This window comes from Bos taurus, chromosome 9 (genome assembly GCF_002263795.3).
Source record: "Bos taurus isolate L1 Dominette 01449 registration number 42190680 breed Hereford chromosome 9, ARS-UCD2.0, whole genome shotgun sequence".
Taxonomy (NCBI): Eukaryota; Metazoa; Chordata; class Mammalia; order Artiodactyla; family Bovidae; genus Bos; species Bos taurus.
This window is the reverse complement of record NC_037336.1, coordinates 75,612,479-75,640,063: the sequence shown is the minus strand read 5'-3', so window position 1 is coordinate 75,640,063 and position 27,585 is coordinate 75,612,479. Positions and strand designations below refer to the sequence as shown.

General features: G+C 41.7%; 1 long non-coding RNA gene across 1 annotated transcript; it reads left to right on the top strand.

Moving 5' to 3' along the window:
- Positions 1-27,552, top strand: LOC132346125 (uncharacterized). Its single transcript, XR_009495863.1, has 3 exons — positions 1-444; positions 2,487-2,515; positions 27,157-27,552. It is a non-coding gene; the product is annotated as an uncharacterized lncRNA (long non-coding RNA).
- Positions 27,553-27,585: the final 33 nt, after the last annotated feature.

Here is a 27,585-nt window from a genome sequence, read left to right as displayed (position 1 = left end):
CACTTTGCTATACAGCAGAAATTAACACAACATTCAAAATAAAAAAATTTTTCTCATCTTGAAGTTCAACTGAATAATGATGGGCAATCCCTGAATTCAGGTCACATGCCCCATGGAACAGAATACATTGTGAAAATGCATCTCAGCAAATATCCTTCTTCAAAACATAGCTTTAAAATCAAGGACATGTTTAGCTTGGTAAAAGGAAATAAACAAAGTGTTCTGGAGAAACCCTGTGACCCACTGTTAAAGGAACCAAAACCCACAGGCACAAGACACGAGTCATGCTGAGGCAAGCAGCAGTTTCTTTGTGAGCTCAGAGGCTGTTCTTGTGAAGTCACACTTGGGGCTGCCCACAGCTGTGAAAGACCCAGAGTGTTCAATGCCTGTTCTTGCTAACCCTTGCTTTTGGCATCCCTGGTCTAGGCAGGTGGGCATGCACATGTAAGTTTGCTTTTGCATCAATTTCAATTGCCTCCTCATTTTTCAGGGTAAAAATGAGAAATAGTTTACCAGGAGTTACTGAATACACACATACATAATAAATCTAGAGAGACACTGAGTAAAAAATGTTATAAACTTGTTAAAATTCAAGAGACTTTTGTATAGGGAAGAAATTCATTATTGTTTAAAAGTCTGATTTATTTATTTTAAAGTTGACTTTAAAAACAGGCAACATTCTTTTAAATATTCACACACTTCTTGTCCAAACAATAAATAAAAAATAGAATTCCCTAAACTTTCATACTTTATTATAAACTTAAACATATCAAAATATAGTTTAAAATCATAAGTAAAGTATATCAGATTTTCTTAGTAGTAGGGAGAAGGCAATGGCACCCCACTCCAGTACTCTTGCCTGGAGAATCCCATGGACGGACGAGCCTGGTAGGTAGTCCATGGGGTCGCTAAGAGTTGGACACAATTGAGCGACTTCATTTTCACTTTTCACTTTCATGCATTGGAGGAAATGGCAACCCACTCCAGTGTTCTTGCCTGGAGAATCCCAGGGACGGGGGAGCCTGGTGGGCTGCCGTCTATGGGGTCGCACAGAGTCGGACATGACTGAAGAGACTTAGCAGCAGCAGCAGCAGCAGACTGAATTATGACCACCTACAGATATCAAGTCTTAATTCCTAGAGCCTGTAAATATTACTTTATAAGCAACTGTTGGCCTTTGTGATGTGGTTAAATTTCTTGATAAGGGGAAATTACCCTGGCTGGGCCTTAAATACAATCATAAATGTCCTTATATGAGAAAGAGGGAGATTAGATGGACACACCCTGGTAGCTCAGTTGGTGAAGAATCTGCCTGCACTACAGGAGACCTGGGTTCAATCCCTGAGTCAGAAAAATCCCCTGGAGAAGAAAATGGCAACCCATTCCAGTATTCTTGCCTAGAAAATCCTATGGCCAAACACCCTGGCAGGCTACACTCCATGGGGTCACAAGAGTCAGACATGACTTAGCAACTAAAACACCACCAGATAGACATACAGAAGAGGAAGAGACAGGGATTGGAGTGATGTGGCGACCAGTCAAGGAATGCTGGCAGCCACTAGAAGCTGGAAAAGAGGCAAGGGATGGAGTCTCCCTGAGAGCGTCTGAAAGCAGTGCGACCTAGATTTTGGACTTCTGCCCTCTTCTAGCACTGAGAGACAATACATTTCTGTTGTTTTAAGCCAGTAGGTCTGTGGTAACGTAACAGCCAGCACAGGAAACTAATGTACTCTTTAACATCCCAAGAAGCAAGCAGAACAAGCTAAACTGTCACTATCATCATACAACTTTTTCATCATTCTTGCTTTAAAGAAAATCGATTTGATTTTGCCTTTTAATCTTATTTTCTAATCAGCTGAGATTGTGTATTCTGGGTATATTGCTTCCTTAACTAGATCAGAGCCTATGTCCTGGTTTACAGGTCAAGATGATTCAAACCTGAGCCACTGATCATAGGTGAGGTCCTTCTATAACCAGGCCATCTGGTTTTGTCATGGAATTTTAATTGCCTTTCCTATGACTTTCATTTATTTTTCTTTTGGCTTTTAACTATAATACAGTGATATAGACTTTAGGATATTTATAAGTTTCGCATGGGTAATTTAGTATACCAGTTAGGAAAAATATAGCAGATTCATTTTCTTTTTTTTAATATAAATTTATTTATTTTAATTGGAGGCTAATTACTTTACAATATTGTATTGGTTTTGCCATACATCAGCATGAATCTGCCACGGGTGTACACGTGTTCCACATCCTGAACTTCCCTCCCACCTCCCTCCCCATACCATCCCTCTGGGTCATCCCAGTGCACCAGCCCAGAGCATCCTGTATCATGCATCGAACCTGGACTGGTGATTCGTTTCACATATGATATTATACATGTTTCAATGCCATTCTCCCAAATCATCCCACCCTTGCCCTCTCCCACAGAGTCCAAAACACTGTTCTATACATCTGTGTCTCTTTTGCTGTCTTGCATACAGGGTTATCATTGTTGCTGCTGCTGCTGCTGGTAAGTCACTTCAGTCGTGTCTGACTCTGTGCGACCCCATAGACGGCAGCCCACCAGGCTCCCCCATCCCTGGGATTCTCCAGGCAAGAACACTGGAGTGGGTTGCCATTTCCTTCTCCGTTTCCTTCTCCATGAAAGTGAAAAATGAAAGTGAAGTCGCTCAGTCGTGTCCGACTCTTAGTGACCCCATGGACTGCAGCCTACCAGGCTCCTCCGTCCATGAGATTTTCCAGGCAAGAGTACTGGAGTGGGGTGCCATTGCCTTCTCTGGGGTTATCATTACGATCTTTCTAAATTCCATATATATGCGTTAGTATACTGTATTGGTGTTTTTCTTTCTGGTTTCCTTCACTCTGTATAATAGGCTCCAGTTTCATCCACCTCATTAAAACTGATTCAAATGTATTCTTTTTAATGGCTGATTAATACTCCATTGTGTACATGTACCACAGCTTTCTTATCCATTCATCTGCTGATGGACATCTAGGTTGCTTCCATGTCCTGGCTATTATAAATAGTGCTGCGATGAACATTGGGTACACGTGTCTCTTTCCCTTCTGGTTTCCTCAGTGTGTATGCCCAGCAGTGGGATTGCTGGGTTGTATGGCAGTTCTATTTCCAGTTTTTTAAGGAATCTCCACACTGTTCTCCATAGTGGCTGTACTAGTTTACATTCCCACCAACAGTGTAAGAGGGTTCCCTTTTCTCCACATCAGATTCATTTTCTTGAATGAACCATTAGCTTTCCTTCAAGTTGTCTTAGAATGCCCCTGTTAAGATTGCTCCTGGGACTTCCTGGTGGACCAGTGTTTAAGAGTCCACCTTCCAAAGCTGGGGCCATGGGTTTGATCCCTGGTTGAGGAACTAAAATTCCACATGCTTTGGGGCAACTAAACCCACGTGCTGCATCTAGAGAAGCCCGTGCACTGAAACTAGAGAAAGCTGGCACATCAAAACGGAAACCAACTGCAATTTCAAAATTTAAAAAAAAAAAGCTCCTTAACTGATCATGTCTCCTTGCTCTCAACTGTTTGTACCTGGCGGTTGTGTGGACCAGCAGCAGTAATGAATGGCTCTTCATGTCACTGATACAACTCCAGGACTCCCTGGGCATGTGCTCACCTACAGTTTTCTTCTCACAGTCTTGACTACATCACAGTTCTACAAAGTCACTAAATTTTAGACACATTCCAAATGCCTGTCTCCCACTTGAGGCCTTTCTCCTACTTTGCATCCTTAGTGTGTTGACTTTGTGTCTCTTGCTTCATGGATCACAGTTGACTGTTGCTCCAGGTGTTAGGCAGAGAGAAGAGTAAAATTGGGCAGTGACCTGTGGTTACCCTTACATCCCAAAGGCAAAAGCTTTCCCTAAATGACCAGTCCCAACAAAGCAGATTTCCATGCACCTCTCATTGGCCCAAAGTATGTCATGTGACCTCCTGACTTCAAAGAAGACTGGGTATAGGTGCTTAGAATTTCTAGTCTCTGATAGGGTGAGGCCAGCAAGGAGAAGGGTTGGGAAAGGTATTTAATCAGCCAGCATCCTGTCTGCCCAGCAACTTCTCTTTGTATGTCTGCCTTACACTTCTCTTTCTCTAGACCTTTCTTCTGCTTCACCATTTACATGGCCCAAAACGACCACCTTTGATCTAGAGATCCTCCCAGTCCAGAAGCCTTTTTCTCTATTTGTGATCTACACCTTTCTGCTCTAGATGCATTGGTGCATTCTCAGTCGCCTCAGTCGTGTCAGACTCTTCATGACCCTATGGACTATAACACACCAGGCTCCTCTGTCCATGGGATTTCCCAACAAGAACACTGGAATGGGTTGCCATTTCCTCCTCCAGAGGATCTTCTGGACCCAGGGATCAAACCTGTGTCTCCTGCATTGGCAGGCAGATTCTTTACCACTTGAGCTGCCTGGGAAGCCCCAGATTCACTGGGGATACTTGTTAAAAAGATCCTGAGCTCCAAACCTACTGCATCAGATACATCCTGGAGATCAAAGATCCTGAAGATCAAATATCCTTCCCAAAGTCCCAAAGATATACTGGTGGAGCTTTGGAGTCTTGCATGATTCTCATGTAAATAAACTTTGAAGGTCAGTGAACTGCAGTCCTTGGGTCCCAATCCCAAATTTCTGGGGAAGGTCTCCTGATTGGTCTGCTTGGGTCCAGCATGTATAACCCTCAGTCATTCAAATGAGCGTGCCATCGAAAAGGTCAGTAGACTCAGGATTCATGGCACTCATCTCCTATCAGTGATGCTAGGAGTAGACTTTCTGAGGAGCAAGACAGGGCAAGAGAGGCAAATCTGCTAACTTCTGTTACACGACTTACAAATCCCAACATGCAATTTCTCATTTCACAGGTGCTCTCTGATGATCCCAGATGTCTATCTCACCCAGCAGGTTTCTGATTATGCAACTTAGGCATTGCCTCTGACCCAGTGACCAGCCCTCTCCTGTCTATTTGGGTCCAGCCTGCTACAGAGTTCATCTCATTTCAACTCCTTCCTGCCCATTACCTGCCCAAGCCTGACCTGACACATGTCACTCAGTTTTAAAATGCTATAGGGTTTTTTTTGTTGGTGCATCACAATTCAGCCCATGTAGCAAGTTCCAAAAATCAGATATGAAGAAATGTCCCATTAAAATTTTTTTCTGTAATTAAAAATAGTTCGGTTCCATGTCTAGACTTCATTTGTTGTTGTTTTTTTTTTTTACTCATAAACTAAATTTCTTAATCTTTACATGTTAAGGTAAGTCATTGCTTCCAATTGAAGATTTTGCATCTTTTAGTAAGGTTGCAGTCAAATTCAGAGTTTTCTCTTTTTCTCCCTAAGAGTGATGTTGGTAGATAAGAGTGATATTGGTAGACAAGAGTGATGTCAGTAGACAGGCGGCTTAGGAGTAATCTGGGTTCTCCTGTAATCCTCTGCCTTTGATAATCACTGTATTGTCACATTCTGGGTTTTGGGAAGTTCTGGCAGGTACCCATGAGGCATCACCCATCTTGCCTGACCTTTGACTTGGTGGGCTGGCTGCTGCTGCTGCTGGCTCTGCCTCAGTTCAGTTCATTCAGTCGCTCAGTCACGTCCGACTCTTTGGGACCCCATGAATTGCAGCATGCCAGGCCTGCCTGTCCATCACCAACTTCTGGAGTTCACTCAGACTCACGTCCATTGAGTCAGTGATGCCATCCAGCCATCTCATCCTCTGTTGTCCCCTTCTTCTCTTGCCCCCAGTCCCTCCCAGCATCAGAATCTTTTCCAATGAGTCAACTCTTCGCATGAGGTGGCCAAAGTACTGGAGTTTCAGCTTTAGCATCATTCCTTCCAAAGAAATCCCAGGGCTGATCTCCTTCAGAATGGACTGGTTGGATCTCCTTGCAGTCCAAGGGACTCTCAAGAGTCTTCTCCAACACCACAGTTCAAAAGCACCAATTTTTCGGCACTCAGCCTTCTTCACAGTCCAACTCTCACATCCATACATGACCACTGGAAAAACCATAGCCTTGACTAGACGGACCTTTGTTGGCAAAGTAATGTCTCTGCTTTTGAATATGTTATCTAGGTTGGTCATACTTTCCTTCCAAGGAGTAACTGTCTTTTAATTTCATGGCTGCAATCACCATCTGCAGTGATTTTGGGGCCCAAACAAATAAAGTCTGACACTGTTTCCACAGTTTTCCCATCTATTTCCCATGAAGTGATGGGACCAGATGCCATGATCTTCATTTTCTGAATGTTGAGCTTTAAGCCAACTTTTTCACTCTCCTCTTTCATTTTCATCAAGAGGCTTTTTAGTTCCTCTTCACTTTCTGCCATAAGGGTGGCGTCATCTGCATATCTGAGGTTATTGAGATTTCTCCCCGCAATCTTGATTCCAGCTTGTGCTTCTTCCAGTCCAGCGTTTCTCATGATGTACTCTGCATAGAAGTTAAATAAGCAGGGTGACGTACTCCTTTTCCTATTTGGAACCAGTCTGTTGTTCCATGTCCAGTTCTAACTGTTGCTTCCTGACCTGCATACAGATTTCTCAAGAGGCAGGTCAGGTGGTCTGGTATTCCCATCTCTTTCAGAATTTTCCACAGTTTATTATGATCCACACAGTCAAAGGCTTTGGCATAGTCAATAAAGCAGAAATAGATGTTTTTTCTGGAACTCTCTTGCTTTTTCCATGATCCAGCAGATGTTAGCAATTTGATCTCTGGTTCCTCTGCCTTTTCTAAAACTAGCTTGAACATCAGGAAGTTCACGGTTCACATATTGCTGAAGCCTGGCTTGGAGAATTTTGAGCATTACTTTACTAGCATGTGAGATGAGTGCAATTGTGCGGTAGTTTGAGCATTCTTTGGCATTGCCTTTCTTTGGGATTGGAATGAAAACTGACCTTTTCCAGTCCTGTGGCCACTGCTGAGTTTTCCAAATTTGCTGGCATGTTGAGTGTAGCCCTTTCACAGCATCATCTTTCAGGATTTGAAATAGCTCAACTGGAATGCCATCACCTCCACTAGCTTTGTTCGTAGTGATGCTTTCTAAGGCCCACTTGACTTCACATTCCAAGATGTCTGGCTCTAGGTCAGTGATCACATCATAGTGATTATCTGGGTCGTGAAGATCTTTTTTGTACAGTTCTTCTGTGTATTCTTGCCATCTCTTCTTAATATCTTCTGCTTCTGTTAGGTCCATACCATTTCTGTCCTTTATCGTGCCCATCTTTGCATGAAATGTTCCCTTGGTATCTCTAATTTTCTTGAAAAGATCTCTAGTCTTTCCCATTCTGTTATTTTCCTCTTTTTCTTTGCATTGATCACTAAGGAAGTCTTTCTTATCTCTTCTCGCTATTCTTTGGAATTCTGCATTCAGATGCTTATATCTTTCCTTGTCTCCTTTGCTTTTCACTTCTCTTCTTTTCACAGCTATTTGTAAGGCCTCCCCAGACAGCCATTTTGCTTTTTTGCATTTCTTTTCCATGGGGATGGTCTTGATCCCTGTCTCCTGTACAATATCACGAACCTCATTCCATAGTTCATCAGGCACTCTATCTATCAGATCTAGGGCCTTAAATCTATTTCTCACTTCCACTGTATAATCATAAGGGATTTGATTTAGGTCATACCTGAATGGTCTAGTAGTTTTCCCTACTTTCTTCAATTTCATTCTGAATTTGGTAATACGGAGTTCATGATCTGAGCCACAGTCAGCTCCTGGTCTTGTTTTTGTTGACTGTATAGAGCTTCTCCATCTTTGGCTGCAAAGAACATAATCAATCTGGTTTCAGTGTTGACCATCTGGTGATGTCCATGTGTAGAGTCTTCTCTTGTGTTGTTGGAAGAGAGTGTTTGCTATGACCAGTGCATTTTCTTGGCAAAACTCTATTAGTCTTTGCCCTCTTCATTCCGTATTCCAAGGCCAAATTTGCCTGTTACTCCAGGTGTTTCTTGAATTCCTACTTTTGCATTCCAGTCCCCTACAATGAAAAGGACATCTTTTTTGGGTGTTAGTTCTAAAAGGTTTTGTAGGTCTTCATAGATCCGTTCAACTTCAGCTTCTTCAGCATTGCTGGTTGGGGCATAGACTTGGATTACTCTGATATTAAATGGTTTGCCTTGGAAATGAACAGAGATCATTCTGTCATTTTTGATATTGCATCCAAGTACTGCACTATGGACTCTTTTATTGATCATGATGGCTACTCCATTTCTTCTGAGGGATTCCTGTCTGCAGTAGAAGATATAATGGTCATCTGAGTTAAATTCACCCATTCCAGTCCATTTGAGTTCACTGATTCCTAGAATGTCGACATTCACTCTTGCCATCTCTTGTTTGACCACTTCCAATTTGCCTTGATTCATGGACCTGACATTCCAGGTTCCTATGCAATATTGCTCTTTACAGCATCAGACCTTGCTTCTATCACCAGTCACATCCACAACTGGGTATTGTTTTTGCTTTGGCTCCATCCCTTCATTCTTTCTGGAGTTATTTCTCCACTGATCTCCAGTAGCATATTGGGCACCTACTGACCTGGGAAGTTCCTCTTTCAGTATCCTATCATTTTGTCTTTTCATACTGTTCATGGGGTTCTCAAGGCAAGAATACTGAAGTGGTTTGCCATTCCCTTCTCCAGTGGACCACATTCTGTCAGATCTCTCTACCATGACCCGCCCGTCTTGGGTTGCCCCACGGGCATGGCTTAGTTTCATTGAGTTAGACAAGGCTGTCATCCTAGTGTGATTAGATTGACTAGTTTCCTGTGAGTATGGTTTCAGTGTGTCTGCCCTCTGATGCCCTCTTGCGATGCCTACCATCTTACCTGGGTTTCTCTTACCTTGGACAAGGGGTATCTCCTCACTGCCGCCGTTCCTGACCTTCAACGTGGCTCTGCCTCAGTAGTGATCAACCATGAAGCCCATACCTCTGCAACCTTCTGTTCTTTTCCTAGACCTTGTGATTCCTCACCTCCTGCAGCCCCTCCACACCTCTGCTTGGGGTTTCAAAACTCTCAGTTTCCTATTATTATTTTATTGTTGGCCAAAAGTTTCATTCTTTTATGGAAAAAGCCAAATGAACTTTTTGGCCAATCCAGTGTTATATTCAGGACTCTGCAAGTCTCTGTGAAGACCTGTCTTCTTGGTTGCTTCCCTCATTCATTGCCAGTCTATTACCCAAGAGCTATGTTGCTTCAATGCCTTCAAAATCAAGGCTTTACTATGAGACTGGCTGTCCTCTTGGACTCTGACTCGGAAAGTCACGCTGTCTTTACCAAACTCCACCTAAGATTTGGCTGCACAAGGAAACAGATTTCACCACCAGCTGTCTTAATCTTATTAAGCACCTTGCCTTGTCCTCTCTGAATCTCCTTCTCTTATTCACTGGTAGATCTTTATTTTGTTTTGGGTAGGAAGATACACACAGCAACTGACATACTTCACTGTCTGTGGAAGTTACTGCAAACAGTGCTCAGTCCACCAAAGTAGGTCCTTGATCATCAAAGCCTTGCTCTTAGAATTCCATGCAAGCCATTCATTTCTCTCAGCAAAGGCTGATTCTTGTATATTAAAACAAATTAAAACAAAACTCTTCAGCTTTCAAATTGCAGTGTCTAGTCTGCATTTAAGAAATCTAGTCACAGTTTTCAAAGACTTCTTGGTTTTAGGCTGATCTGCTCACCCCTGACAAAAGCTCATATAAAAAGTATCACTGATACTTGAAAAGTCTGAGAAAGGGTAGGATAAAATCAATCAAGAACATGTAGATTAATATAAAACACTATCATCCTATTCACACTCTCGGTTATAATTTCACCTGTGACTCATGTGTGTTGATCTTGTCTCTCCTAATAGATTAATATCTCCTTGGTGATGGGGGTCATGTATTTGCAATCTCCCCTCAAACTTCCACTACTCAACAAGTTTTTTTTTTCCAAAATCTATTTAGCGCCATGGTTTTTTTTTTTTTTTTTGCATTTTTTTGTTTTGCTTTGGTGATTTCACTGTTTGAAATGATACCTAATCAGAGCACTGAAGTGCTAACTCATGTTCCCAAGTACAAGAAGGCTGGGATGCACCTTATGGAGAAGGTATGAGTGTTAGATAAGCTTCATTTGGGCATGTGTTAGTGTTCTTGGCTGTGAGTTCAATGTCAATGAATCAACAACATACATTGAATAAGGTGTCTTTAAACAGAAACACATATGACAGTAAGTATTGGTTGGTCAATGGACATGTTGTGAACAAGAGAGTCTTGTGGGACCTTAACAGTGTGTTTCCCCAGGAGCGAAGTGATTCAGTTCTGCTAAATCAGTGTTCCAGTGACTTTATAGAACATAACTACTGAAAGTATTGTGAATCAAATGTATGAGTTTGCAGAACTATGTGAAAGTTGAAATCATTGGGACAATTTATCCCCACATCTTCATCTTCATGATGCTTATCTTATGGAGGGTCACAAAATAATAGAACTACACTTAGGCATAAATCTAGATATAAAAACAGAACTACACTTAGATATAACCATATCTTATGGAGGGGAGGGTCACAAAATAATAAAACTACACTTTGATATAAACATATAAACTACACTTCGGTTCAGTTCAGTCCCTCAGTCGTGTCCGACTCTTTGCGACCCCATGAATCACAGCACGCCGGGCCTCCCTGTCCATCACCATCTCCCAGAGTTCACTCAAACTCACGTCCATCGAGTCGGTGATGCCATCCAGCATCTACACGTACTACATCCAGCAAACTACACTTAGATATATACAATTAGATATAAACAAGTTCTTCCTCTGGTCAAGTAGGATCAATGAATCTCAGTTTTATTATTTTTAAAATAAAAACCTTCCAAATTAGTTGTGATGATTAAAATGAGATAATACAGTAGACATGTAACAAATAGTATGTATAACTGTTGTTATCAGTCAACCAATAGTTGATTTCTCAAGATAAATCTAACCGGATGTTTGAGTAGAGGCAGGTAACTATGTCAACACCTGATGCTCATTTCAACTGGGAGTTTGGGATTGGATTGATTGCCTTAGATCACATTTCTGAGATTGTGGGAACAGGTTAGCATTAGGACCCTACCAGAGCAGAATAGAAAAAATTCAACCCAAATCAGTTTATCATAATCAGTGCCAAGCTAGTTTGCATATTATTATGTGTTTCAGGAAAAATGCAACTCTGAGGGTACCTCACTTTCTTTTTTCCTCCCAGAAGAAAGAATTTTAGCTATACCCATCACAAGATCTGAACAAGTGAAGCAGCATTTTATCTAGAATAAATAACTATATGCTGTAAGAATTCTGTTGATATGGAAATCATGCTTCTGATACTCCAATTGGATCATCACTTGCTTTGTCAGGTTTTGATGACCACAGAGAAATTATGGTTTTTACTGAGCCAACTCTTGTGTGTCAACAAAGTAGCTTCAGAGTCATTTAAATAAAAGTTTTCAAGAAGATCTAACTTCACAAAAAACAGTACATATCACCAGTTAATAGAGTTAACTTTTGTTTTTCAATTTGGTAAGACTGAATTGGACATTTTACATAGAACAAGTTTACATTACACTTTAAGCAAATCTTCTCACAGGAGTAGTCCTGATCTCTAGACTGTGTGCTTGGCATCTCCACTTAGGTGTCTGACTATCCTGACACCAACCATCCCTCCCTCCTCTTTCCTATCCTGGCAATGGGTTTACTAGTCAGGCTGAGGCTCAAGTCTAATATCTGGGAATTAGCCCTGATCGTGTTCCTTCGTTCACATCCTATTCTTTAGGAAGTCCTGTCAGCTCTACCTCCAAAACATATCCCCCATCCAAATACGTCTCATCCCCTCTACTGCTACAGGCTAGTCCCAGAAACAATAGTCTCTCATCTAAACTGCTACAGCCTCATTACTGGTCTGCCTGCTTTCATGTTCTCTCCACCCACAATTACTACCCATTCATTCTTCAGATATCAGACATAATGCTCTTTTTAAAGATTATATTTGATCATATCACTCTCCACTGAAACCCTCCCCATTGTAATTAAATAGACTCTGAACTCTATTAGGGACCAAGAGTTACCTGAACTGTTCTTACCAACATCTTGGACCTCATCTTGTACCCTTCTCCCTTACATTCCTCTCCCTGACACTCACTGCCCTTCTCTTTGTCTCTGCAAAACACAAGATTTGTGCTGGTCTCATAGCCTTTTCTCCCAACATTTGTTCTGGTTGGAATGGTCTTTTCCATGATCTTAACCTACTCTGGCTTCCTTTCTTATCGTCCAAGATTCAGAGAAAATGATCCTTCGTCAAGGGTCCTCCCGTGACTACTAGCTAGAGTAGGTACCCCATGCTGTAAGACAACTTCCATCTTATGACTGTTGCTCTAGGAAACATCACTCTCTGAATCTCTTTCTTCTCCTCCGCTCACTCCCTCTCTTACCATCTGTCTTCCTACTTTCCTTCTTCTTTTCCTACTTGTTTGTTGGCTATTTTCTCCCATCACAGTATTAAAGACACTAAGACAAAGATTTTCCTTCATTCCCCACTGTAATTCTAGCACCTAGAATAGTACCTGGCTCATTGCAAATGTTCTATTAGTAAATTCATAATGTTTATTGAGTGGTCTCTGTGAGCCAGGCACAGTGGTATCTTCATTAGATATCTATTTCTCAAAACAATCTTTCAAAGATTTAAATATGAATAAATAGAAACATAGAGAGGTTATGTGATGCAGCTAATTGGTGTGAAACTAAGTTGAATTGAGACGGTCTGTCCAATTTCAAATCCTTTTTTTTTTTTTCCCCTGTTATTCAACACTGCTTCACTCTACTTGATTTCTGGGCTCCATGTTTGTGAATAAGTTTCCTTGTATTTAGGTTTCCCTGGTGGCTCAGTGGTAAAGAATCCTCTCCCAATGCAGGGGACTCAAGAGACCTAGGTTCGATACTTGGGTCGGGAAGACCCCCTGGATGAGGAAACGACAACCCAATCCAGTATTCTTGCCTTGGAAATTCCATGAACAGAGGAGCCTGGCAGACTACAGTCTATGGGGTCACAAAAGAGTCTGACATGACTTAGCAACTAAATAGCAACAATTCTTGTATTTATCTTTCTAATTTGATTTTACCAAATAATTGTCATTATACAGCTGTTTGCTATTTTGTGTCATTTTTGCTGAGATGGATATTAAGAAATTTACTAATCTTTTGGGTTATTTTTCTTTAGAGGTATAACACAACTTTTAATCAAGTACAATGAAACTGATGGCAATTAGCATCATAGAAATTAGTTTTTCCCTGAGATATTAGTAGATACAGAAAATAGTACTTCGTAGTTTATCTTCCTCAATTAATTTCTTCATGGCTGACTCTGTTATAGTAATTATATCAGCTTGTATATTAGCTTCCCCTCTGTCTCCACAGAGTTTCTCATTCTCTGTTTCAGTTTGTGTGCTATGCTGTGCCGTGCTGCTTTCAGTTCAGTTCAGTCGCTCAGTCGTGTCCGACTCTTTGCGACCCCATGAATCACAGCACGCCAGGCGTCCCTGTCCATCACCAACTCCCGGAGTTCACTCAAACTCATGTCCATCGAGTCAGTGATGCCATCTAGCCATCTCATCCTCTGTTGTCCCATTCTCCTCCTGCCCCCAATCCCTCCCAGCATCAGGGTCTTTTCCAATGAATCAACTCTTTGCATGAGGTGGCCAAAGTATTGGAGTTTCAGCTGTAGCATCATTCCTTCCAAAGAACACCCAGGACTGATCTCCTTTAGAATGGACAGGTTGGATCTCCTTGCAGTCCAAGGGACTCTCAAGAGTCTTCTCCAACACCACAGTTCAAAAGCATCAATTCTTAAGCACTCAGCCTTCTTCACAGTCCAACTCTCACATCCATACATGACCACTGGAAAAACCATAGCCTTGACTAGACGAACCTTTGTTGGCAAAGTAATGTCTCTGCTTTTGAATATGCTATCTAGGTTGGTCATAACTTTCCTTCCAAGGAGTAAGCGTCTTTTAATTTCATGGCTGCAGTCACCATCTGTAGTGATTTTGGAGCCCCCCAAAATAAAGTCTGACACTATTTCCACTGTTTCCCCATCTATTTCCCATGAAGTGATGGGACCAGATGCCATGATCTTAGTTTTCTGAATGTTGAGCTTTAAGCCAACTTTTTAACTCTCCTCATTCACTTTCATCAAGAGGCTTTTTAGTTCCTCTTCACTTTCTGCCATAAGGGTGGTGTCATCTGCATATCTGAGGTTATTGAAATTTCTCCCGGCAATCTTGATTCCAGCTTGTGCTTCTTTAGTCGTGTTCAACTCTTTGTGACTCATGGACTGTAGCCTGCCAGGCTCCTCTGTCCATGGGATTCTTCAGGCAAGAATACTGGAGTGGATTACTATGCCCTCCTCCAGGGGATCTTCCTGGCCCAGAGACTGAATCCTCATCTCTTATATCTCCTGCGTTGGTAGATGGCTTCTTCACCACTACTGCTGCCTGAGAAGCCCATTTCAGTTTATATAGGACATTAAATTTATAGACCTTGGATCCTTTTTAAAAATGTGTGTGAATAGTGAGAGTAGAAACCATGAATGAATACATGCACTTGGAACTGTACTTGTGATTGAGTAATGTCATTCTGAACATCTTAAAGACAAATATTGTTGGAGTAGGAAATGGCAACCCACTCCAGTGTTCTTGCCTGGAAAATTCCATGAACAGAGAAGCCTGGCAGGCTTACAGTACGTGGAGTCACATGAGTCAGACATGCCTATATAAGTTTCACTTTCACTTTCAAAAGAAAGACTGAGAAAGAAAAAAGAAATCACCAGCTAACAGTCACATATGTGGTTCTGAAGGACACTGTTATTTGATACTGTTTTGGTTTCTGGAGAAGATCAGATTTTTTAGTACTCATGTATAGCTTTTCTCTTTTCTTTTCCTATTAAAGGACAAAGCTGAAAGAGTATTCTATATATCTATGAAAAATAAAGTGCATTCCAAATGCGTATTCAATCCCACAAGGACTGATTTTATTAGTACTTGTACAGCCTTGTGAAAAGTGCACCATGTGCCAGGTCCTTCGGGGGCACATTCAGTCTCACAGAAAAGAGCAGCATTTCATGGGGAGAAGTTCTATAACCCACATCAAAAATAGTTTGGAAAACTATTATGTTCAAAGTTTAAAAATAAATGGGAAATGGATGTCTTAAAAAGACACAAAACCAGAGTCTCCACTCCTTGCAGACTGCTGATTAGAAGATTCAAGGATTTTCACAACATAAATCTTTGTTTTGTGTACTGTTTATTCAAACAGAAATTAATTCAATGATATGCAATAAAGGTTTTCTCAAAACAGACAAACAAAAGACAAATATCATGAGGGAAGTGCTTGTGGTGAATCAAAAGAGAGAGCATAGGGTTGACTGAATTGAGGCCAGATGTTCCTCACTAGCGTCTCACGTACAAGCTGTATTTTTATATCTCAAGTTGGTGGGGCAAATCAGAACACTAGCAAGAATTACCCCAGAGCAGTGGAGAGAGTACCAGTCTCCATCCTCAGCCCTCCTTCCACCCCACCCTTGTCTTCGAACACCCACAGACTCCCCAGCATCTTCTCAATGTACCCATCCCTGCCACCAGCAGATGGATGATACTCAGAAGCCTGGCTTACAGTTGTCCACTAGTGCCAGAATTAGCTATTGTACCTCTTTGGCATAAAAGGACACCAAAAATTAGAAGAAAGGAAATATGGAAGACCTAAGACTTACTCATCAGTTTGGAAAGAAACAGAGAGGCTGCACCATGGGCTCCCCAGACACCCCATACTTAAGCTTCCTTGACTTATAACTGACAATTCCTTTGCATTCTTGGCACCAACACACACACACGCCTTTACCAGGACTCCCTGTACTCCCTGTGTGCTTTCTGTGCTCTGCCCCCACCCACTTGCCCATCAACCTGTCCTGACAGTCAGATTCCTGTTGCTGAAGGCCTAGTATCTCTGGCTTTGTCTCCTTCCAGCAGGGTTTTAAAAAGATACCTACCTGCCCATCTGCACTTTTTCACTGCAATTCACTCTTCCTTTATGACAGGATACCCCAATTCCCTCTATTAGTCTTGAAGAAAATAAAAAGCTCATTATCAACAAGGCTTATGCCTTTCCCAACCATCAAGTTCTAGAGGGCTGCTGAAGTGACATCTTGTGCCTGTAGCCCAAGCAATTTGATTTCATGCATAATATATCATGCAAAACAAAATAAGAGTGTAGGCAGTTCCTTCTCTCTACTTTACAGTTTCAAAATCTAAGTAAAAGTCGACTTATACTTGGTTCATTTTCAGTCTATTCTAACAGAAAGTCTGCACCACTCAGAATGTTTCAAACGATTAAACTATGTACAAAGAGGGATTTCTTTTTTTTCCTCCAGGTAATTCAATCAGATAACAGCCTAACAAAAATAACTAATTCCTTTTGTTCATATCAATCAGAAGATCACTGTGTATTAACCTGGCCTGTGGAAAAGTTTATGTGAATAATTATAATTTCTATGTAGTAATTTTCGATCCCTAGGTCAGGAAGATCCCCTGGAAAAGGAAATGACATCCCCTCCAGTACTCTTGCCTGGAAAATCCCATAGACTGAGAAGCCTGGTAGGCTACAGTCCATGGGGTCTCAAAGAGTCAGACATGACTGAGCGACTTCACTTCACTTCGGAGAAAAAGAAACTAGTTGCTGAAAAGTTAAGATGCATGTGTGCATGCTCAGTCATGTCCAACTCTTTGTGACCCTGTGGACTGTAGGCCGCCAGGCTCCTTCTGTCCATGGGATTTCCCAGGCAAGAGTACTTGAGTGGATAGCCATTTCCTTCTCCAGGGAATCTTCCTGACCCAGGGATCAAAACCATGTCTCCTGAAGCTTCGGAAAAGCTAATATAAACAAGGTAAATACTATTCTGATTAAGTTATTTTCAATATTTATTTTAAAAAAGTAAATTTTATGATAGGGTAATAAAAGTAAGAACATTTTTGTATTTCATAAATCTTGACTGTTCTGACAGTATAACAGTACTGTCAATATAGTGTGAATTTATTTATTTATTATGTAAAACAAAGATACATTTTTCAGAATAATTTCTTTACTGAGCATAAATAGAATTTCCTCCAGGAAAAATTCAGAGCACGTTGTGGTATGTTAGGCTGCTTTTTGCCATACTCTTTTATGAGCATTTCCCTGGGACAGTAAACATTCATTTGAAAACATGATTTGTGATGACTACATACTATGTGATCAAATGCTGCTTCACAATTTTGTTGATATTTCATGAGATTTTGGTTGTTCTTTAATTTTGCATGTTAAAACATATGGCTGTAAGATTTTTTGGTTTCTTGAGCTCAAAATTTATTTTCCGCTGATCTGAAAGAGCAAGAATTAGTGCTGATTTAAGACCAAGCTTCTAAGCTGCTTCTGGAGTCTTCAGTCCTTCATGTTAGCCTTGCGGATACATGGGGAGTTTTTAGGTGTCAGATTTCCTGACAGCCTTGGCCTGCTACTTTCTTCCTCCCTGACTGAGAGCTGGGCCTTCTGACCACAGTGGGCCAGGATGGGTGGAAACAGGCCCACCTGGGTTCTAAGTGGCCAGGACCAAGCAGGAGGTGAGGATCTTGACCTCATGTTCCCACTAGATAAACTAGCCTCCCATTTCCTCCTTAGAGCATTCCTCATCTGATACTGTAGTTTTGATGGCTTGGTTTCTGTTGCTTCCAGTTCTCAAATTCCTCTTCTGGTAGCTGCTAGGCAGCTATGATAATGTGATTTATAATAAGAGAGAGATATTTGGTCTTTGATCCTGTTTCTGAAACAGAACTCCTAAAACCCTTGGAATTTCCTAAATGATGAGGGAGGTAAAGGTTATCTTTTGTGAAGTTAACAAGGTGGCTTCTGGAAAACACCTAAGGGTGGGAGCTGGTTGCCAGGAAAAATCTGCTATGTAATTAGAAGCTTGGAATATTCTGTCCTACCCACCCCCTGACCCTCCAGAGAGAGGAAAGGAGTTAGAAATTGAGTTCAAATGGCCACCAGGGGGTGGCTCAGACAGTAAAGCATCGGCCTGCAATGCAGGAGACTTGTGTTTGAACCCTAGGTTGGGAAGATCTCCTTGAGAAGGGAATGGCCACCCACTCCAATATTCTTGCCTGGAGAACTCCATGGATGGAGGAGCCTGGCACTAACACCAATGGGCAAGGATTTAATCTATCATGCCTATGTAATGAAGCCTCCATAAAACCTAAAAGGATGGGGTTCAGAACCTTCCCCTGATGGTGTAGGGATTTGGGGACGCTGGTGTGCTTGGAGAGGGCACTGAAGTTCCCTGACCTTTACTCATACCTCATCCTGTGCATCTCTGCCATCTAGTTAGTTCTGAGTTATATCCTTTTATAATAAGCTGGTAACCTAGTGAGTATGATGTTTCCATGAATACTGAGTCTTCTAGGCCTGAGCCCTTAACCTTGGGGGATCAGATGCTGTCTCCAGGTAGACAGTTTAAGAATGATATTGAATTCTTGGACACCAAACTGCTGTTGGAGAATTGCTTGGTGGTGTGGAGAAAACCCCCACAAGTCGGAATTATTTGGAATTAGAATCTTAATAACCCAGAACTGTTTCAGTACCAGAGTCCATGTTGGGCTTTCATGATATATCCCCAGAAACTGGGTGTTGATGTGTCAGTTGGGTCCTGCTCTCACTAAAGAGCTCCATGTGACACATAGTCCTGTCTTATGGACAAGAGATTTGCTCTTTCACAATTTCTTCATCACTGCAGTTAACTCCTATTTGCTAAACTCAATAGCCTTGGGTCTTTCCTCAAATATTGCCCTTTCTCTGATAAGTGAAGACCTCTTTCAGTGTCTGCAACTGTACTGTTCTCTATTCTTTAAGTACCCATCCTACATCAGTGGTCCAGACCAGCTCCTGGGAGTCATCCCTTCTGATCCTGGTTCCTCTTTACTTTGTTGGCAGGTGATCCCACCTCTCTGTTCTTCTGTATCTTTATAACAGTACTTGCTCATGGAATTATGAGGACGCAGAAAATTAACATGTGTAAAGAGTTTTTAACTCAGATGACTACTACTGCGGGCAGGAATCCCTCAGAAGAAATGGAGTAGCCATCATGGTCAACAAAAGAGTCCGAAATGCAGTACTTGGATGCAATATCAAAAATGACCGAATGATCTCTGTTCATTTCCAAGGCAAACCATTCAATATCACAGTAATCCAAGTCTATGCCCCAACAGTAATGCTGAAGAAGCTGAAGTTGAATGGTTCTATGAAGACCTACAAGACCTTTTAGAACTAACACCCCAAAAAGATGTCCTTTTCATTATAGGGGACTGGAATGCAAAAGTAGGAATTCAAGAAACACCTGGAGTAACAGGCAAATTTGGCCTTGGAATACGGAATGAAGAGGGCAAAGACTAATAGAGTTTTGCCAAGAAAATGCACTGGTCATAGCAAACACCCTCTTCCAACAACACAAGAGAAGACTCTACACATGGACATCACCAGATGGTCAACACCGAAATCAGATTGATTATATTCTTTGCAGACAAAGATGGAGAAGCTCTATACAGTCAACAAAAACAAGATCAGGAGGTGACTGTGGCTCAGATCATGAACTCCTTATTACCAAATTCAGAATGAAATTGAAGAAAGTAAGGAAAACTACTAGACCATTAGGGATGACCTAAATCAAATCCCTTATGATTATACAGTGGAAGTGAGAAATAGATTTAAGGCCCTAGATCTGATAGATAGAGTGCCTGATGAACTATGGAATGAGGTTCGTGATATTGTACAGGAGACAGGGATCAAGACCATCCCCATGGAAAAGAAATGCAAAAAAGCAAAATGGCTGTCTGGGGAGGCCTTACAAATAGCTGTGAAAAGAAGAGAAGTGAAAAGCAAAGGAGAAAAGGAAAGATATAAGCATCTGAACACAGAATTCCAAAGAATAGCAAGAAGAGATAAGAAAGCCTTCCTCAGTGATCAATGTAAAGAAATAGAGGAAAACAACAGAATGGAAAAGACTAGAGATCTTTTCAAGAAAATTAGAGATACCAAGGGAACATTTCATGCAAAGATGGGCACGATAAAGGACAGAAATGGTATGGACCTAACAGAAGCAGAAGATATTAAGAAGAGGTGGCAAGAATACACAGAAGAACTGTACAAAAAAGATCTTCACGACCCAGATAATCACGATGGTGTGATCACTGACCTAGAGCCAGACATCCTGGAATGTGAAGTCAAGTGGGCCTTAGAAAGCATCACTACGAACAAAGCTAGTGGAGGTGATGGCATTCCAGTTGAGCTATTTCAAATCCTGAAAGATGATGCTGTGAAAGGGCTACACTCAACATGCCAGCAAATTTGGAAAACTCAGCAGTGGCCACAGGACTGGAAAAGGTCAGTTTTCATTCCAATCCCAAAGAAAGGCAATGCCAAAGAATGCTCAAACTACCGCACAATTGCACTCATCTCACACGCCAGTAAAGTAATGCTCAAAATTCTCCAAGCCAGGCTTCAGCAATACGTGAACCATGAACTTCCTGATGTTCAAGCTAGTTTTAGAAAAGGCAGAGGAACCAGAGATCAAATTGCTAACATCTGCTGGATCATGGAAAAAGCAAGAGAGTTCCAGAAAAACATCTATTTCTGCTTTTTTGACTATGCCAAAGCCTTTGACTGTGTGGATCATAATAAACTATGGAAAATTCTGAAAGAGATGGGAATACCAGACCACCTGACCTGCCTCTTGAGAAATCTGTATGCAGGTCAGGAAGCAACAGTTAGAACTGGACATGGAACAACAGACTGGTTCTAAATAGGAAAAGGAGTACGTCACCCTGCTTATTTAACTTATATGCAGAGTACATCATGAGAAACGCTGGACTGGAAGAAACACGAGCTGGAATCAAGATTGCTGGGAGAAATCTCAATAACCTCAGATATGCAGATGACACCACCCTTATGGCAGAAAGTGAAGAGGAACTAAAAAGCCTCTTGATGAAAGTGAATGAGGAGAGTTAAAAAGTTGGCTTAAAGCTCAGCATTCAGAAAACGAAGATCATGGCATGTGGTCCCATCACTTCATGGGAAATAGATGGGGAAACAGGGGAAACAGTGTCAGACTTTATTTGTTTGGGCTCCAAAATCACTACAGATGGTGACTGCAGCCATGAAATTAAAAGACGCTTACTCATTGGAAGGCAAGTTATGACCAACCTAGATAGCATATTCAAAAGCAGAGACATTACTTTGCCAACAAAGGTCCGTCTAGTCAAGGCTATGGTTTTACCAGTGGTCAGGTATGGATGTGAGACTTGGACTATGAAGAAGGCTGAGTGCCAAAGAATTGATGCTTTTGACTGTGGTGTTGGAGAAGACTCTTGAGAGTCCCCTGGACTGCAAGGAGATCCAACCAGTCCATTCTGAAGGAGATCAGCCCTGGGATTTCTTTGGAAGGAATGATGCTAAAGCTGAAACTCCAGTACTTTGGCTACCTCATGCGAAGGAGTTGACTCATTGGAAAAGACTCTGATGCTGGGAGGAATTGGGGGCAGGAGGAGAAGGGGACGACAGAGGATGAGATGGCTGGATGGCATCACTGACTCGATGTACGTGAGTCTGGGTGAACTCTGGGAATTGGTGATGGACAGGGAGGCCTGGTGTGCTGCAATTCATGGGGTTGCAAAGAGTTGGACACGACTGAGCGACTGAACTGAACTGAAAGAGCTTAGAATATTGCCATCTAAGTGTTTAATGTATGTGCAAGCTCAGTTGCTTCAGTTGTGTCCAACTCTTTGTGACCCTATGGACTCTAGCCCTCCAGGTTCTTCTGTCCATGGGATTCTCCAGGCAAGAATACTGGAGTGCGTTGCCATGCCCTCCTTCAGGGGATTTTCCTGATCCAGGGATTGAACCCATGTATCCTGCATTGCAGGTGGATTCTTTACTGCTGAGTCATTGGGGAAGCTCAAGTGTTTATTACATCTTAGCTTTATTATCTTAGGAAATTTCTCTCCAAGCACTATTATCACCAGTGAATTCAGGAGGGTCTTTCCTCTTAAGATGGCAGAGTAGAAGGATATGTGCTCATCTTCTCCTGCAAGAACTCTGAAATTACAACTCACTGCTAAACAACCATCAACAGGAAAATGTAGGATTCCACCAAAATAAGATATCCCATGTCCAGGAGTAAGGAGAAGCCCCCCAGCAAGACGATAGGAGGGGCAAAATCACATTTAGAATCAAACCCCATACCCACCAGAGACACTCAGGGAGCTCAAACAAAACCTTGTGCTCACCAGGATACCCCATAGAGACTGAGCCAGACCTACCTTTGAGTATTTGAGTGTCTCCTCTGGAGGTATGGGTCAGCAGTGGCCTGCTGCAGGGACAGGGGCTCTGGGTGCAGCAGACTTGGGTATGGCATAAGCCCTCTTGGAGGAGGTCACCATTAACCCCACAATAGAGCCACCAGAACTTACACAGGAGTGGGGAAACAGACTCTTGGAGGGCACAAACAAAACCTTGTGTGCACCAGGACCCAGGAGCAAGGAGCAGTGACCCCACAAGAGACTGACCCAGATTTTCCCATCAGTGTCCAGGAGTCTCCAGTGGAGGCGTGGGTTGGTGGTGGCCTGCTGCAGGGTCAGGGACAATGAGTGCAGCAGTGTGTTCACAGGACCCTTTGAAGGACGTCACCATTATCTTCATTATCTCCACCATAGTTTGGCCAAACAACAGGGAGGGAACACAGCCCCACCCGTCAACAAAAAAATTGGATTAAAAATTTACTGAGCATAGCCCCACCCATCAGAACAAGACCCAGTTTCCCCCCTCAGGCAGTCTCTCCCATCAGGAAGCTTCCCTAAGCCTCTTATCCTTATCCATCAGAGGGTAGACAAAATGAAAACCAGAATCACAGAAAACTAATCAAACTGATCACAAGGACCACAGCTTTGTCTAACTCAGTGAAACTGTCAGCCATGCCATGTAGGGACACCCAAGATGGACAGGCCATGGTGCAGAGTTCTGACAAAACGTGGTTCATTGAAGAAGGAAATGGCAAACCACTTCAATATTCTTGCCTTGAGAACCCCATGAACAGTATGAAAAGGCAAAAAGATAGGCCACTGAAGATGAACTCCCCAGGCTGGTAGGTGCCCAATATGTTACTGGAGAACAGTGGAGAAATAACTCCAGAAAGAATGAAGAGATGGAGTCAAAGCAAAAATAACACCTAGTTGTGGATGTGACTGGTGATGGAAATAAAGTCTGATGCTGTAAAGAACAATATTGCATAGGAACCTGGATTGTTAGGTCTATGAATCAAGATAAGTTGAAAGTGGTCAAACAGGAGATGGCAAGAGAGACCATCAACATTTTAGGAATCAGTGAACTCAAATGGACTGGAATGGGTGAATTTAACTCAGATGACCATTATCTACTACTGTGGGCAAGAAGCCCTTAAAATAAATGGAGTAGCCCTCATAGTCAACCAAAGAGTCTGAAATGCAATACTTGGATACAATCTCAAAAACAACAGAAAGATCTCTGTTCATTTCCAAGGCAAGCAATTCAATATCACAATAATCCAAGACTAGGCCCCAACCAATAATGCTGAAGAAGCTGAAGTTGAATGGTTCTATGAAGACCTACAAGACCTTCTAGAATTAACACCCAGAAAAGATGACTTTTTCATTACAGGGGACTGGAATGCAAAAGTATGAAGTCAAGAGAAACCTGGAGTAAAAATCGGGAAAGCCCAGTGTTTCTCATGATGTAGTCTGCACATAAGTTAAATAAGCAGGGTGACAATATACAGCCTTGACATACTCCTTTCCCGATTTGGAACCAGTCTGTTGTTCCATGTCCAGTTCTAACTGTTTTTCCTGACCTGCATACAGGTTTCTCAGGAGACAGGTCAGGTGGTCTGGTATTCCCATCTCTTTCAGAATTTTCCACAGTTTGTTGTGATCCACACAGTCAAAGGTGGCATAGTCAATAAAGCAAAAATAGATGTTTTTTCTGGAACTCTGGAACTCTCTTGCTTTTTCGATGATCCCATGGATGTTGGCAATTTGATGACTGGTTCCTCTCCCTTTTCTAAAACCAGCTTGAACATCAGGAAGTTCACAGTTCATGTACTCTTGAAGCCTGGCTTTGAGAATTTTGACCATTACTTTGCTAGTGTGTGAGATAAGTGCAATTGTACAGTAGTTTGAGCATTCTTTGGCATTGCCTTTCTTTGGGATTGAAATGAAAACTGACCTTTTCCAGTCCTGTGGCCACTGCTGAGTTTTCCAAATTTGCTGGCATATTGAGTGTAGCACTTTCACACATCATCTTTTAGGGTCTGAAATAGCTCAACTGGAATGCCATCACCTCCACTAGCTTTGTTCATAGTGATACTTCCTAAGGCCCACTTGACTTTGCATTCCAGGATGTGTGACCCTAGGTGAGTGATCACACCTTCGTGATTATCTGGGTCATGAAAATCTTTTTTGTATAGTTCTTCTGTGTATTGTTCCTACCTCTTCTTTATATCTTCTTTTCTGTTAGGTCCATACCATTTCTGTCCTTTATCGTGCCCATCTTTGCATGTAATGTCCCATTGGTATCTCTAATTTTCTTGACAAGATCCCTAGTCTTTCCCACTCTATTGTTTTCTTCTATTTCTTTGCATTGATCACTGAGGAAGGCTTTCTTATCTCTCCTTACTACTATTTGGAACTCTGCATTCAGATGCTTATATCTTTCCTTTTCTCCTTTGCCTTTCACCTCTCTTCTCTTCACAGCTATTTGTAAGGCCTCCTCAGACAACCATTTCGCCTTTTGGCATTTCTTTTTCTTGGGGATGCTCTTGATCCCTGCCTCCTATACTATGTCATGAACCTCCATCCATAGTTCATCAAGCACTCTATCTATTAGATCTAATCCCTTGAATCTATTTGTCACTTCCACTGTATAATTGTAAGGGATTTGATTTCGGTCATACCTGAATGGTCTAGTGGTTTTCCCTACTTTCTTCAATTTAAGTCTGAATTTGGCAATAAGGAGTTTATGATCTGAGCCACAGTCATCTCCCAGTCTTGGTTTTGCTGACTGTATAGAGCTTCTCCATCTTTGGCTGCAAAGAATATAATCAATCTGATTTTGGTATTGACCATCTGGTGATGTCCATGTGTAGAGTCTTCTCTTTTGTTTTTGGAAGAGGGTGTTTGCTATGACCAGTGCATTCTCTTGGCAAAACTCTGTTAGCCTTTGCCCTGTTTCATTTTGTGCTCCAAGGCCAAATTTGCCTGTTACTCCAGGTCACACCTAGGGAGCTACAAAGGATGGGAGGAAATTCTCTGAGTATTGTTTCTCTACCCAGGAAACCACAAGTGCCATAGTAGCCCTTCTGCCAAACTCAGGGCCAGTGATCAATAATATTTCCCATTTATCTTATCCGAAAGAAGCAAGTGAAAGGCAATACGCTCTTCTGAATTGTACACAACAGGATTCTGACTGATGTCTGTTAAAGGGAATATTCTCCATGTACCAAGGTCTTGATTTGAGCTGCATCTTCCTTAATCTCACATTTTATGCTTATTGTGAGATAGGAAGAGACTGGCAAAAGCATGTGGAAATTTAGTATGTCATGTAATTCTCAAGGGTTGGATCACAGAAAAATGTATGTTGACAAACTCAGAGAAACAGAAAGTAGAATAGTGGTTGCCAGGATCTGGTGGGGTTAGGGAACAGAAGGGGGGTTTCAGTCAAAGGGACAAACTTCCACTTTTAAGATGAATAAGTTCTGGGGATCTAATATCAGTATGATGGCTATAGTTAACAACACTGTATCATATGCCTGAAATTTACTAAGAGAGATCTCAAAAGTTTCACCACACACACAAAAATGTAATAATGTGAGGTGATGGATGTGTTAATTAACTTTATTATGGTAATCATCCTGTGTATATACCTGTGTCAAATCATCCTCCTGTATATTAAACTTAAACGTCATCTGTCCATTATGTCTCACTAAAGATGGGACAAAGAAATGTGATGAGAACCCTTTATAGACGGGCCTCCAAATTGCAATCATGGTTTCAAATTTACTGGCAGCAAATCCATTTACTTTTGCAATGTCTACTTGTGAAAACACTGAACCAAGCCCACGAGATGATGTTGAGTAGAGCAGGTGTTTTAGCTGTAAGAGATCAGCATCATAGTTGGAGGTGATGATACCCTTCACTCCCCAGTATTAAGGTCTGTTAACCAGAACATACAAAAACTGTGCCTTGAGCATCTTCAGGAGGATGTCATCAGGGCAGTATCCAGTTATCCCCACAAACCTGTGACTATGTTGAAGGCTGACAAAAAGAAAGAGGTAGGAACACTTTTTACATGCACACAGAGACACTGTTAGTCAGTATTGATGGTTGAGTGGTAATCATTCCCAACTTGTTTTGTTCTGTGTAGAGCCCATTACTCCTTTAAATCATACCTAAAATTTTTGCACTGAGTTATATATATTTTTAAAAAATTTGTTGCCACTGGAATATTCTAAAAATTGTAAAAGTGCCACTGGAATATTCTAAAAAAGGCAGTAGAGATCCTTCAAGTGCATACACAGCACAATTAGAAGTCACACAATGCAGGCGATGATAATGACAAACAAGACTGTCAAGTGGAAGACCTCTTGTTTGAACTCGAACCTTCCCAGTTTGCTAGGTCTGAGGCATCCCCCGAAATAGCAGCAAGTCCTGGAAGCCTTGGTCACAGCCTGACTAGGACGTGGAATCGAGAGGAAATTGGGATGAGGTGGCCGGCTATGCCTCATTCCTCTCGGACACCCTGACGTACACAGGAAGTAACAGGCAGGACTGTCATCCGTTAGGACAAAGGATAATGATGTAAAAAGAGTCCAAAATTCAAAGATCTCAGATAATCATCCCCAAGTCATGGGAACTGCTTACCTGACAGAAAATCAAATTTACTATTGGAACTGTAACATGTCATGTCATTTCCTTGGCTGTGTATCCCCTTCTGTTCCCTGATGATGAAACACATTTTTTTTTTCTCTCGTCAGGTTTCCAAGACCAGCCTGATGATGCCTCCCTCAGGGGCACAACAGCAGCTCCTGTTGAAACTCTTTTGACATGACTCCATGGAATTTTGAACTTGTCCTAAATCCAGGTTAAACGTGAAAAAACAGAAGGTCTTTGGAAAGAGATACTTTTGCTTGTTTTCTTTTTTTGCCCCCAAAACAAAAGAGAACAAAGCAGGCTAACCAATGGAATTAAATGCCCCCTTGAGATCATGTTTGCTCTGATAATATCAAAATTTCTTGCCCTTAAGCCCTCATGTTGATGCTGGTGTTTGTATATGCCAAACCTTTACGTTTTGGGTGTTCTTGAGCTATTTTTATCCATGATTATACCAACCACTTTTTAAAAAAACTTACATTTCCCTATGTTCTGGAATACTTTTGACTAAACATCATATTAGTTCATAATAA